At 46.6% G+C, this 13,960-nt stretch overlaps 1 long non-coding RNA gene across 1 annotated transcript; it reads left to right on the top strand.

Moving 5' to 3' along the window:
* The first annotated feature begins 10,567 nt into the window (after positions 1–10,567).
* Positions 10,568–12,509, top strand: LOC144370209 (uncharacterized). Its single transcript, XR_013430104.1, has 2 exons — positions 10,568–10,992; positions 11,987–12,509. It is a non-coding gene; the product is annotated as an uncharacterized LOC144370209 (long non-coding RNA).
* The last annotated feature ends 1,451 nt before the right edge of the window (positions 12,510–13,960 follow it).

Here is a 13,960-nt window from a genome sequence, read left to right on the forward strand (position 1 = left end):
CCTCCGGACCTCCCAACAGTGACACCCTGGGTATCAAGTCCTCCATGCACAGACCCGTGGGGGACATTGAAGCTCTTACAGCAGATTCCATGTTGAAATGACACTATCTTGAATATATTGAGTTTTAAAAGTATATTATTAGAATAACTTTCACCAGTTTCTTTTCACTTTTTCAGAAGTAGCTAATATGTCATTTTCAATTACTTAAGTGTTAGCTGGGCACAGTGGCACCTGCCTGGAACCCCAGCAACTCAGGAGGTCGAGACAGGAGGATCACAAGTTCAAGGCCAGTCTCGGCAACTGAGAGAGACCATAGTAACTTAACAAGACCTTGGTTTTTTTTTTTGTTGTTTTTTTAAGAAGAAGAAGAAAGAAAGAAAGAAAAGAAAAGAAAAAAATACTGAAGATGTAGCTCAGTGGTACCATGAGTTCAATCTCCAGTACCAAAAATTAAAAATAAATAAATAAATACGACTACATATGTGAGTCACATTAGATCTCTATCCGGTAGCCCTTCTCTAGCACATAAATCCCCAAAGCATTTTATGACTCTAAAAAGTATCATGGCATTAAAACCCCAAAACAATCAGCACAGACACAGAAAATAATGATCCATGATCACACAGAAGTGAAGCAGGCCCGGGAGCTATTTTTGGGCCACATAACAGAGGTCTGCCCCGAGACTGGCGTCTCCTAGGGAAAGCTCTCAGAGCCTCCTCCCAGCAGCCTGACCAGGCCACCGTGGAAAGAGCCCAGGAGATGCATCCTTGTGGACACAGCTGGGAAGAGTAAGGAGCCAGAGAGGGGCCTCTGGAAAACCAGGGCAGGCCAGCAGGGACCCAGAGAGCGCCAGGAGGAGAACCAAGACATCCGGGCCACCCCCAGTACCTCCAGAGGAGAGGGACAGACCAACAGACCAAGAGCCGCCCGACAGAGGTTAAATAGTTAAATGTGGCTCCTAAGCCTTCCTTTTCCAGGAACTGACTTGAACGTGGGTCCACCCACATGGAGTTGTGGTCAGGGGCACATTTCTGAGGCACTGGTTTGGTTTCCCTGTTCTTCAGCGTCTGGTAAAAACAGAACTAGGAAAGTTGAGTCTTCAAAAGACGGTTGCTTTGGTTTTGAAATAAGAACATTTTGAAATGCTGTGTTATTCTATCCTATTAGTATTTGACTTAAACAGGGACCCTTAAGTGAAACCAAATGTTCAGCTACTGACATAAACATGTTAATAGCCTTATTTGTAACTTTAAACCCAGCTCCAGATATTGCAATTCGAGAAGCAGACAGAGAGAGAAGGCGCAGGCTGCAAGCGCAGAGGAGGTTTGAGGCAGTTCCGCACATTCCTGTTGAATGCTTCAGGAAGCCACTCTTCTTTCTTCGGCAGTGGAGATCTTTCCAGAGAGCCCACACTCCTGGAAGAGGCTAGAATGGATCCAGAGCAGCTGTCTGCATTTGGTTTTTGATGTCTCAAAATATCACACCTGTCTAGCTGCTTTTATTTACCTGTATTAAATAATTATACACAAAGAGTCTTGCTACCTATGCCTTTTTGCGTTTTCTTACTAACATGTAGATCTCACACACTTTTATTTGCTGGCATCAGAAAGAAATACAGAAATATAAACGTGTTAATAGCCTTATTTGACATAAATAAGGGGACCCTAGACTCTGCTTTTGGGCAAGATGGAGTAACAGGGAATAGATTTATGCTCCTGCCTGAAACCACAACTGGATTAAAAAAACACAACTTCCAAGACACCAGATTTCGGCAACTCAGGTTGGTGATCCCTGAGAGACGGCCCCATCTTGTGGCCTCGATGCAGCTCCAGACGGGGTGCAGAACAGGAGCACAGCAAAGCCTGGTGCATTCCCTGAGCTGCAGATGGAGATGAGTATCCAGGGAGATGGAGGCCACTAGACTGCAGAGCTTCCCAGTGAGAACTACCGAGGTCTACCGGGGACCCCCTCCAACGTCCACAGAGAACCCACCGACCAGCACATTCACGTGAGGACGTCTGCAGAGGCCAAGAAGAGGATGACCTGAAAGGGTTAGGGGTCAGCCATGCTCACTCACAGCTGTTGTCATCTCCACCAGCCCTACAGGAAAACCTCAGGATTCACGGGACACTGGGTAACTTTCACAGTCAACAGGAATAATTAGACCAAGCACTACTCTGGTCCTGCACAATGGATCCAAAAAAGCGAGACCCAAAAGGGTCAAGTAGTTTCTGTGCAACTTCCCTGTATTCCACCAGGTGCAAAAGTATCTACAGCAAAAAAAAAAAAAAAAGTCCAGCACCCAAAACTCATAGAGTCTGGTGTCCAATCAAAATTTACTGGTTGGGGCTGGGGCTGGGACTCAGCGGTAGAGTGTTTGCCTGCCTAACGTGCGAGGCCCTGGGTTCGATCCTCAGCACCACATATGCAATAAATAAATAAATAAATAAAGGTATTGTGTCCAACTACAACTAAAAAATATTTTTAAAAAATTACTGGCTAAGCCAAGCACTGGGGAAATGCCAGCTATGGTGTAGAGAAAAATCACCTCACAGTGACCCCAACTGATGCAGACGTTAGATGGGAAGACAGAGCCACTAAGGAAGGAGTCATAGCTGCATTGCCGTATTCACAAAGGTGGAGACTGGGAAGAGACGGCGAGTCCTGCTTCTACAGGGTAAAACTGCAACGTCCGAAGTGAAAACGTGCTGTCTAGGGTGAAGGGCAGATGAGACGTCACAGAGGAAAAAGGTCCCTGAACCTGAAAACGTCGTAGCAGACGCTGTAACAAAAGAAGCCCAGGGCAACCAGAGGCAGTTTTAAACACACAGAGGGGATGACATCCAGGAGGGGCCAGGAGGCACCACATGGACCCAGCCCCAGGAAAACCACCAAACTGGTGAGCAGGACAGAACAGTCACCGCTGAGTCTCTGAAGATGTCGTCAGGCCATAAACCAGAAAACACTAAAGAAAACCCGCCAGTGAGGTCCCAAGGGCCCTGAGCCATTCCTGTCCCTGTTTAACATACTGAAAGGGAAGGATTGTTAAATACAGAGCTCCATTCCCGTTCCCAGCGATGCCCTTAACAGTAAAGGGGACAGAGGTGCTCAGCCACACAGAGGCTGGAGGGTACCACCATCGCCCAACACACAGAGTTGCCCACAGAGTCCAGCAGAGGGAAGCGGTGCCCACTGGACGAGAAGATTCCCGGGCCCTGGGCCCGTGCGTGGCACCATGGGCCTGCCCCTAGGGCATGCAGGGCTGTGCCACTTATTTTCATGATTCAATCTATTTATTTTAATGTGTAAAACGTGCACATGCTAGAAAATAGAAAAGGGGCAGAGAAAACGTTAGGATTGCAGAAGTGGGGGGGGGGTAAGTACGTGGGAGCTCACTGCACTGTTACTTTGTTGTCTCTGAAATTTTCCATAATAAAAAGCCTTTTTAAGTTTAAAAGAATGACTGATACTGGGTCAAAATCTCTACACAAAAGAATGAATAGCGCAAGATGTGGTTTATTTTGTGGGCAAATGTACAGAATGTTTCTTATTATTTAAATAGATTTTAAGGATGATGGACATTTAAACAAAAAATAATAATGTATTGCAGTGAGTGTAACAAGTATGAGAGCAAATGCATGTCGGCGACAGCTCAGAGGCCAAGAGGTCAGAAGTGGGAGACGGACGGCGTGGCACACTGGCAGATGAGGGGGACCCATCACTCAGAGACGTGGACTAGAAACCTGGTCAACCAGGAAATAGCCACAAAGGGTCGTCGCAGCTAAGGAACCATCAAAGCAGGTAACCAGGAATCATAGAGAACAACGAATCCAGGGAAGGCAGAAGAGAGGGAAAAGAAAGGAAAAATGGGTCAAAGAGAAAACAAATGATAGGTCTAGTGAAAACACTTGGGTAATCACATTAAATGTAAATTGTCTAAACACCCTAATTCAAAGGGCAGAGATGTTCAGATTGGGATGTTAAAAAATGATATTCTGTATGCAAGAAACACTTTAAATCTAAAACCATAAAGAATAAAATGAAAATAAAGGGGAAAGACACTGGGCCAATCAAGAGAAAGGATGGAGTAGCTGTATTGATATCAGACAAAACAGATTTCACAGAATACTGACAGGGATAAGGAGGTTCATCTTGTAGTGATAAAGGAGTCAGTTAATGAAGAGGAAAGAATCAGACTAAGCCTGGAGGCACACCACCACAGAGCCTAAAGATGAGATAAAAATGGAAAGAATAGCAATGAGAAATAGATGAGTCCACCGTGAGTGTTAGCAATTTCAACAACCCTCTCTCCACAGTTGGAAGAACAAGTAAATGAGAATCAGTAGAGATCCTAGAACACGAAAAGTCCAACCAACCCACTTCACACTGGACTGCCAGTCTACCTGCAAGCAGCGATGCCTCCCGAGCACTCCTACAAACGCCCAGTGAGCTGGGAACACAGGAGCGGCCCCAGCCTGGGGAAAGACTTCCACAGAAACCTATGGCCAATATTAGGCCAAGAGGCAAAAAACCAAATGCCTTGCCCCCAAAATTAGGGTCAAGATAAGTATCCCCACTTTCACCACTTCTATTCAAGCCTATGGAGATTTTTTGAGACTTAAGCCAGCATGATAGTGGAAAAAATACAAAAAATACAAAATAAAAATACACACAAATAAAACAACATCCAGATTTGGAAAAAAAAAAAACGGCAAAATTCTTTCTTTACACTCTGTCTACGTAGAGAATAAGAATGAATCTACTAGAACTAGTAAGTTAATAAGTTTGCAAGATGCAAGATCGATATTTAAAGATCTATTATTCTTTGTATCAGCACCAAACAGCTAAAAATTAAAATTTTAAAATATCATATACATCAAAAGCTGTTAAATGCTCATTGATGAATATAACAGAAGATGTATGATGAAAATACACAATAGTGACAAGAGAAATGAAGACCTAAATGAAATGAGGACTAAAAGACTGTGGGCAGGAACATTCAATATTTGTAAGGTGTCAGTCCTCCCCAAGTTGATTTGTAGATTGAACATAATCCTAATCAACCAAATTCCCAGTAGACTTGTTGGTAAAATTGACAAAATGATTCTAAAATACATCTGGAAATGCAAAGAACCTATCTAGCCAGAATGACATGGAAAGCCCATGGATGGACGAACACTGCTTTATTTGAAGACAGCTGTGCCCCCTAGAAATAAAATAGCACGTGGTGGAAGGAGACAGAAATAGTTCAACAGAACACACAGAGTCCAGAAATAGACCAACACATACACCGACAACTGACACTTTCAGAGACACAAAAGCAATTCTAAGGAGAAAATGATCTTTTCAGCAAATGACATTGAACAACTGAATATCCATATCGGGGGGTGGGGGAGGAAGTTTGTCTATGCCTCACACCATATGGGGTACCGGCTGGGGTTGTGACTCAGTGGTAGAGCGCACGCCTAGCACGTGCAAGGTGCTGGGATGAGCCTCAACACCACATAAAAATAAATAAATGAAATAAAGGTATTGTGTCCAAATACAACTAAAAAAATGGGGAGAGAAAATGAATCATACCTACTACACACAAAAGCTAAAATTATTAACTTCTAGAAAAATAGAAGAAAATCCATGTAACTTTAGGTTAATCTTTTTTTTTTTTAGATATACCCAAAGCATGACCTACTAAAGAAAAAAATCAATAAATTAGAACTCATTTAAAACTTTTCTTACTCAAAAGACATTGTTAATTGAATAAAAAGGGAAATACAGACTGGGAGAAAATATTTTGCAAATTGTATATCTGAGAAATGATTTCTATGTAGAATGTATAAAGAACGCTCAGACCATCTTTCAATAGGCAAAAGATCTGAACATTCCCTAAAAATATCTGAATAGCAAATAAGACATGAAAAGATATTCAACATCACTACATTAAGGAAAAGAAAATTAAAATAGGATATCACTTCTCACCTATTGGAACGGCTGACATTAAGACTGGTCATTGGCTGGGCATGGTGGCACAGGCCTGTAATCCTAGCAGCTCAGGAGGCTGAGCAGGAGGATCTCGAGTTCACGACCAGCCTCAGCAATTTAGCAAGGTCCTAAGCAACTTAGCCAGACCCTGCTCAAAATAGAAATAAACAAAAGGGCTGGGGGTGGGGCGGGCTGAGGTTGTGGCTCAGTGGTAGAGCACTTGCCTTGCACCTGTGAGGCGCTGGTTTGATCCTCAGCACCACATTAAAAAATAAATAAAATGAATAAGATTAAGGTATGGTGTCCATCTACAACTTAAAAAAATTTTTTTTAAAAAAAGGTGGGAATATTGCTCAGTAGTTAAGTGCCCCTGGTTTAGTCCCTAATACAAAAAAAAATAAAGGTCACTCAAAGTGTTGGTCACATGTAGCAACTGGGGCCCTCACGTCCTATGGGTGGGAAAGTGCTAGCACTCCTTTGGACAGGAACATAGCCGTGTCTTTAAAATCTTAGGGGACTGGGATTGTGACTCAGTGGCCAGCCCTAGGTTCAATGCCCAGCACCAGAAAAACAAAACTTAGATGTTCACCTCCCTGTGACCCAGGGCATTCCTGGATACCAAGAGAAAAGACAGCATGTGCTCACGACTCTGTTTGTGTTTGCTGAAGTTCCATCAGCAGGTAAGAAGATAAACAAATGGTGCCACATCTGCCAAATCCACTGTCCACTCCTGCACCAAGAACAAGCCACCCAGGTTTTGGTGTCACACTCAGGCACCCATACTGTCCACCAATCCATCAGTCAGGAGCGAATTCTTTTGAGGCACCAGGGTGAGCCGCTCTGGGCACAAGCCCCCGGGCCTGCATCCCACTCCTCCTCACCCCGGGCAGCACCTGCCTCCTGCTTAACCTCGGGCATTTCCATCTTTGGCTGGACTCTGATCTTCCCACACATTTTGGTAGCCCTTGGTCTTGTCCATTATTTTCAAGGAAGAAAACTCCCAGGTCCAAAATGCCCACCAGCCCTTGGACTAGATCTTCAGCTGCGCCATCATCTTTATCTCAGGTCTGCTGAGTGTTCTGTTTTGTGGGGAAAGTGACCTGTTTCTTAACATTGTACAATGTGATACAGCCTGGGCAGCACTTGGTCCTGAGATGAGGGGTGGGGGTGCCGTGAAGTCCAGCTCAGCACCATATTAAAGAATAAATAAGAGTGAATAAAATTAAGATATTGTGTCCATCTACAACTTAATTTTTTTTTAAGGGTTGGGAATGTGGCTCCTTTGATTGCTGTCTCTGGACATTTCTTGGGTAGAAACACTGCCACTAGCCTGTTGGCTTCCTGAGATGATATAAAAGTGCCTAAAGCCTTGAGAGACTCTGCTTGCTTTCTCATTCGATCCTGGGAACCCAAGGACTCATCACTGTTGAGGTGCTGAAGAGTCTAAGTTCCAAGTCCCCTGAAGCCCAGTCCACATCCACTACAGGATTCCCCTAGTCCACATCCACTACAGGATTCACTGCATGCACTACATGTTGTTCCCTTTACCCTCCGAAAATGGTATTGACAGGTGCTGTGCCTTCAGGCCCTCCGGCCCTATGGGAAGGGCAGGGGCTGGGGGTGTGGACTGGAATCCTCTTTCCCTGACCCCGTGTCCTTGGGCACTCCTGCTGCTCTTCCTTTGCAAAGGGGCTGGATCAGAGCGGGGTGGTTTCCAGCCTCAGTCGCTAGATGGCAGTGGCCCTGAGCTGGAGCGCCGTGGGCCTGCTGGCTGGATTAAGGAAGTGTCCTCCTCGCTGTAGAAACGCAGGGAAAGGCTTTCGCTGCTTCAAGGCCGGCCGGCATGGGCGTGTCCTTTCTGGTGAGGTGACCTTGCTGTACAGAGAAGTGCATCAGGGCAGCAGGTCCCCTACTCCGGAGGCCACAGGGTGCCATCTGGCCCGGCTCCTGCTGTTAGTATCTGAACACCTTTCCTGGGTGCTGGGGAACTGCGTGCCCCCACCAGGGCGTGGTTCAGGGTTCTGAAGACTCAGAAAGAGAAGGTGTGCCAGGATCACACCTGTGAATAATTAACCCCAGTCCAGGGAGCCACTGTCCCACCAGAGCCCTCAGCAGGGAAGCCAGCCAGGTGGTGACAAGAGCCAGGGAGGAGCCAGCGCCTGCCACGTCAGCTCTCTAATGTTCCAGAAAAGCAGTCCTCAAACTCAGATAGTACTTGTGTCTGGAATGAGTTCTTACTTCCCTGTTAAAAGGATATTTTCATTTTTCTAGAAAACATTAAAAACAATTCAATGAAAGGATGAAGAAAAGACCTTTCCTTTACGTTGAAGACAGATATTTCTCACACGCACGATCCCTTCTCTTCTAATTCCTTTTTCCCTAAAGAAATCAAAAGGAAAAATTGGAGAAGCAAAAGCAAAAGTGGGCGCAGTGGCTCACGCCTGTCATCCCAGCAGCTCAGGAGGCGGAGGCAGGAGGATGATGAGTTCAAAGCCAGCCTCAGCAAATTAGTGAGGCGCTAAACAACTCAGGAGACCCTGTCTCTAAATAAAATACAAAACAGGGCTGGGGATGGGACTCAGTGGTCCAGTGTCCCTGAGTTAAATCCCCTATACCCCACCCCAAAAAGTAAGAGGGGACAAATTAGGAAACGTGAAACAATGCATTTGATAGACAAAACAAATGACTCTCTGAAGAAAACGGACAATTTGTGGGAAATACACCGAAAAAAAGAGAAGAATCAGCATGAACTTCATTGGGAAGTATGACAGTTAACAATGTGAGATTTGTACAAGGAAAAATGTGATATGTATGGCATAGATGATTTTCTAAGAAATCATTATTCAATACTGATGTAGCTGATGAAAGGTTAACAAGTTTTAAAAGTACACTGATTCTTAGTTATTCATTCGCACACATGTACTTGAAAAAGGTAAACCGAGTCTAAATCTCGTAGGAGAGGAAAGCAAACTATGTCAGTCAGGGAAAGTCTGAAACCGGTGTGAGAGGAGGGAGCCGTCAGACAGGTGTTAGTGCTGTGGGGATCATTCATGCACACCGACACACATACGCAGGAGCTGGGCGCACAGCACCCGCCCAGATGCACTGGAGAGACTGACCACTCGCAATTGACCACAGGAAGGTGCACAGTGAGGACCTGGCTCTGGGCCCTCAGGTGGCCCAGAAGGAGAGGCGCCTGCGAACTGGGGCAAAGCAGGGTGGCCCCCACCCAGGGCAGAAACCCCACAGGCCCTGAGGGCCGTGCTGCCAGATACTGCACCATCCGCACACCCACAGAGGGCACACCTGCGTCTTCAGGCCACCTCACAGCTTCCCCAAGCCCCGTGTGTGCCCCTGACCAGAGACCACTGGGATGGATTCTAGGAGCTGGCTTTGCCTAGTCAGGTTGACACCTCATTCAGCTCCCATCTGTGCCTTCACGGGTGCACACACTGTCTGCCTGTCTGTCCACTACCCACCCGTCCACTCATCCAGCCATCCACCTGTCTTTCTATGAGATCATTATGTCAATTATGTTAATTTTATTAGAAACCAAGCTGTTTGATGTAAGAGGAAAAAGATACAAAAATAAAAGGAAGAGGTAAAACCTATTCCATGTACACACACTACATCAGAACACAGCCTACTGTCATGTGTGTCGAAAAAGAACAGATAAAAACAACTTTTAAAAAGAGGTAAAAACTATGAGCTATTTAATGTGAATTGAAAAATAAGCATAAGTCACGGTATTCACTCTGTGTTTACTAATATGAAAAGAAATTTTTGTTTTTTAAGGTAAAGTATTGTGGTTATGCTTTGAAACAAAAGAACAATTCTCATTTCTTAGAAATACACACAAAAACATTCTGGACGGAACACTGTGTTCTGGAGTGGCCTCGGGATGTGAGCTGGAGGGGGATGGGTGTGGCGGACAGGGGAAGCAGGATGGCCAGATGTTGACAGCTGTTAAGGGGGGCACAGGAAGCTCTTGTTCTGTTCCACACACAAGACCTTCTTCCATGTACATGACGTCCATCTCATGTCCATCTCCACCTCGTGAGCATAAATGTCTGGCCCTTTCCCTGTAGATATCCATTTTAGAATAAAGAATCAGTGCCTTAGCAGCCAGGCCCTATGGTGCATGCCTTGTAATTAATCCCAGCTGCTCGGGAGGCTGAGGCAGGAGGATTGCAAGTTCAAAGCCAGTCTCAGCAACTTTGAGATCCTAAGCAACTTAGCGAGTCACAATCAAACATAAAAAAGGGGGCCAATGGTTGAGAGTCCCTGGGTTTAATCCCTGGTACACTAAATAAATAAATAAAACAGTATCCTAGCAAACTTAGACCTCTTCTTTCTTCCCAGCCCTTCTTCTCCTCAACTGTCTTATTTATCCTTTAGAGAAATCCTCCATGGAGTCTGCTGCTTGGATTCCCCACCAAGTCCCTCTACAGCATCTGCTCCTTCTTCCACAGCAATTTAGAATAGTTGAAATTACTATTAACAGAATCCCATCGGGGACAGCTGTTTAAAAAATGTAAATGATTTATTGGAACGATGTTGGCAACTGCAGAATCAGAGGAAGAGAGAGCCCAGAAAGGGGAGGAGTTGGGCAGCTCTGACCATGGCCTGGCAGGGGACTTCCTCCTCGGAGTCAGCTCCCAGATTGGGGCACAGGCTTCTGGCCCCTTCCCCACAGCTCTGCCTTACTTCTGGTGCCTGCAAGGCTGGGGAGGGCCGGCTGTGGTCGGCCCTGCCCAGACTCCCGCTGAGATTTGGTTGCTAGGGACATCCAGAGGCTGGGCCTTTAGGGGGGTTAATGGCTTTCTCAAAAGCTTCCATATGTTCCCTTGGGAAGGGGTTAGCTCTCCTGAGAGCAGGTGTTGTGACAGGTCTGCTCCTTGGTCCCCTCCTTCTCTTCTGTGCCAGTCCTCGGCTTCCCTTCTACTTCCTGAAGCAGCACGAGGCCCTCACTGGATGCAGCTACCAGACCTTGAACTTCCAGCTTCCAGAACTGTGAGCTCAACAGACCTCTTTTCCTTTAAGATTAAACAGCCTCAGGTGTTCTGTTTTAGCAACAGAAAGGGGCCGTATTGCCCTACCCTTGGTTTGATGATTTGCCAGCAGGACTTCAGAGAATTCACTGAAAGCTTGTTCTGCTCATCAGAGGGTTCACTGCAGAGAAAGGGACAGGGTCACAGCCACCAAGGGCAGAGGTGCACGGGGCACACAGGGAGGGGCACCTACCAAGCTTCTGGCCACTCTCTGTTTGTTGTGTGTGGTGCAAACTCTTCCCAGCCAGGATGTGATGATGCATGGGGTCCTGGCAACCAGGAGGCTTGCCACAACCAGCAGTGACCAGGCCTTTCCTGCGACCACATGGGTCGAGTCTCCACCTTGAGTCTCCAGGCCTTTCTGGAGGCAGAGGAGATACCATAGCCCAAATCTCCCAGCATAAATCCTCTGTGGTCAAAGCCTCCAGACAGTCAAGACACTATTAAAAGGTCACTCTGGGACCTAGGGGCCGTCTCCCCATACCCAAGGCCTCTGTTTGGGTGAGACTCCTTTTCACACTGGTTCTCTCCATCCCGAGTTTAAGATGACAGATATAGCCAGGCGCGGTGGCACACACCTCTGATCCCTGTGGCTTGGGAGGCTGAAGCAGGAGCATCAAAAGTTTGAGGCCAGCCTCAGCAACTTAGCGAGACCCTCTCTCAAAATAAAAATGTCTGGGGATGAGGCTCCGTGGTTAAGCATCCCTAGGTTCAATCCCTGGTACCAATAAATAAATAAATAAATAAATAAATAAATAAATAAATAAAATCAAAAAAGTAGTGGTGTTTAGTACACACAAGGTCCCAGGTTCAAATCCTAGTACACATTTTAAATTTCCAAAAGAAATGAAAACTAACCGATTTTAGCAAAATCTTAGCCCAGACATGGCCGCTAGACACAGGCTTGAGAAGGCCTCCCTATTTCATGGTGTACCCCTTCTCCCCTCTGTCCACAGGTCCCCTTGTCTCTGCACCTGAACGTCCCACACAGCCCTCTCTCCCAGGGGGACACAGCTTCATGTTAAACCCAGCAGCTGCCTGTGATAGTGGACTCATGGAGCCCTCTCTTCACTGCCAGGGTCAAGGGCAGGATGGTGCTCCCCATTCTGCCGAGACCCTGCATCAATGTTCTGATATCATCAAGTGTTGAGAGCCACAACCAAAGGGGCCCCAGCAAACTTCCAGCTGCCAGAAAACTTTCAGACTTCCAGCTGATGATTGGCTCACAGCGGCCCCAGCAACATCTAGCTGATTGGCTCCTCTGCAGTGATGCTCATTGGGGGACTTCTTTGGCTCCGCCCATGCGACCCAGCCAATCGGCCTCAAGAGCAGGAGGATTGTGGGAGGTGGTGAGGCTTGTGTTTGTGGGAGAGGCTTGTGGGAAGCCGGTGGTGGCAGTTGGGCTCTGAGGGTTTTTCCTGAGGAGCTGTTTGGTTTGGCCTGTGTGGTTCTAAAAATAAAGTTCGTTTCTTTTGACAAGTGGCTCCTGAATTGTGCCCAGCCAGACTGCGGCAGTCAAGATCACATCCAATAACCAAGAGGAGAAAGGAAAGGGGACACACAGTAACCTCCACCTTCAGAAGAGCAAAGGGCGCAGTGGGCTGGCTCTGGTGGTGAGTCACACAGTGGGGACGGGGGGCCTCACAAGACCCTGAAGGTGAACGTCTCCCCCAGGGGATCACGGGTGAGCAAAGGGGGTGTACTCACCTGGAATGCTGTCAGCCTCCAAGAGGAAGGAAAGGGTGACCCCTATATCATGGACACAGCTTGGGGACAGCAGGCTGAGTGAGCCAGCCAGTCTCAAACCCTCAGTGCTGAGTCCACTTAGGTGGCCACCAGGGGTTGTCAGAAAAGCAGATGGGTGCTGGGCCCAGCAGCTCAGGAGGCTGAGGCAGGAGGATCACCAGTTCAAAGCCAGCCTTCGCAACAATTGAGTCCCTAAACAACTCAGTGAGACCCAGACTCACAATAAAAATTAAAAGGGCTGGGGGTGACTCAGTGCTTAAATGTCCCTGGGTTCAATCCAAGTACCAAAAAAAAAAAAAAAAAAAAAGGCAGATGACCATTCACATTTGGGGCAGTGCCATCTGGTGGGGCTGTGCAGCCATATGGACGGACTCCGTGTCACCGAACTGTACGCCTAGAAACAGCTCAGAGGGCCGTTCTGTGTCCTCACCTTCCACGCTGTGTCTCACCCATCCTGAAGACTGTGGTGCATTCCTCTGTGCACCGCCCACTTGCTCCTGTCCCAGGCCCCGGTCTCTGCGTGAGAAGAGGAGTCTCAGCGAGCCAGAGGGTGCTAGGCTTTCCTTCATAGGTACCTGAGATGTGTAATCTACTTGGAAACCAGGATGGTTTGAAACTTGGGAATTGATCCCCATCACGTGACCATTTACAAACCTTTCCTTGCGATTTCGCCTGCACCTCAGAGCTTCTGAGAGCGCCACCCTTCTCGGTATTTTGATAAAATTTTCCAGCTTTTCCTGTGGTTATTTTTAACACTTAGTTCTTTAATTTATCAATCATCATAACATAATTAATGAGTGATCTGCCTTTCCCATTGAGTCGACATGATTCTACAATCATATAGTAAATTTTAAATGTGTTAGGTCCAGAGCCTGAAGTGGGAGGACGTGAGTTAGAGGCCAGCCTCAGCCCCTGTCATAAAAATAAAATGTGGCTTGGGGTGCAGCTTGGTAGAGCCCCCTGGGTTCAATCCCTAGTACAGGGGAAAAAAAGGGGAAAAAATTTCACAATTACACACTTAAATAAGCCAAATACTGTAAATGAGGAAGAATATTAAATTCAGGGCTTTCTCATCTAGGAAGCACATGTAGTGTGTGTGTGTGTGTGTGTGTGTGTGTGTTGCCAAGTGAGGATATTATGACTTTTTAAAATTGTTGTGGTACTGAGGATTGAACACAGGGGTA

Source organism: Ictidomys tridecemlineatus, chromosome 13 (genome assembly GCF_052094955.1).
Source record: "Ictidomys tridecemlineatus isolate mIctTri1 chromosome 13, mIctTri1.hap1, whole genome shotgun sequence".
Classification (NCBI taxonomy): domain Eukaryota; kingdom Metazoa; phylum Chordata; class Mammalia; order Rodentia; family Sciuridae; genus Ictidomys; species Ictidomys tridecemlineatus.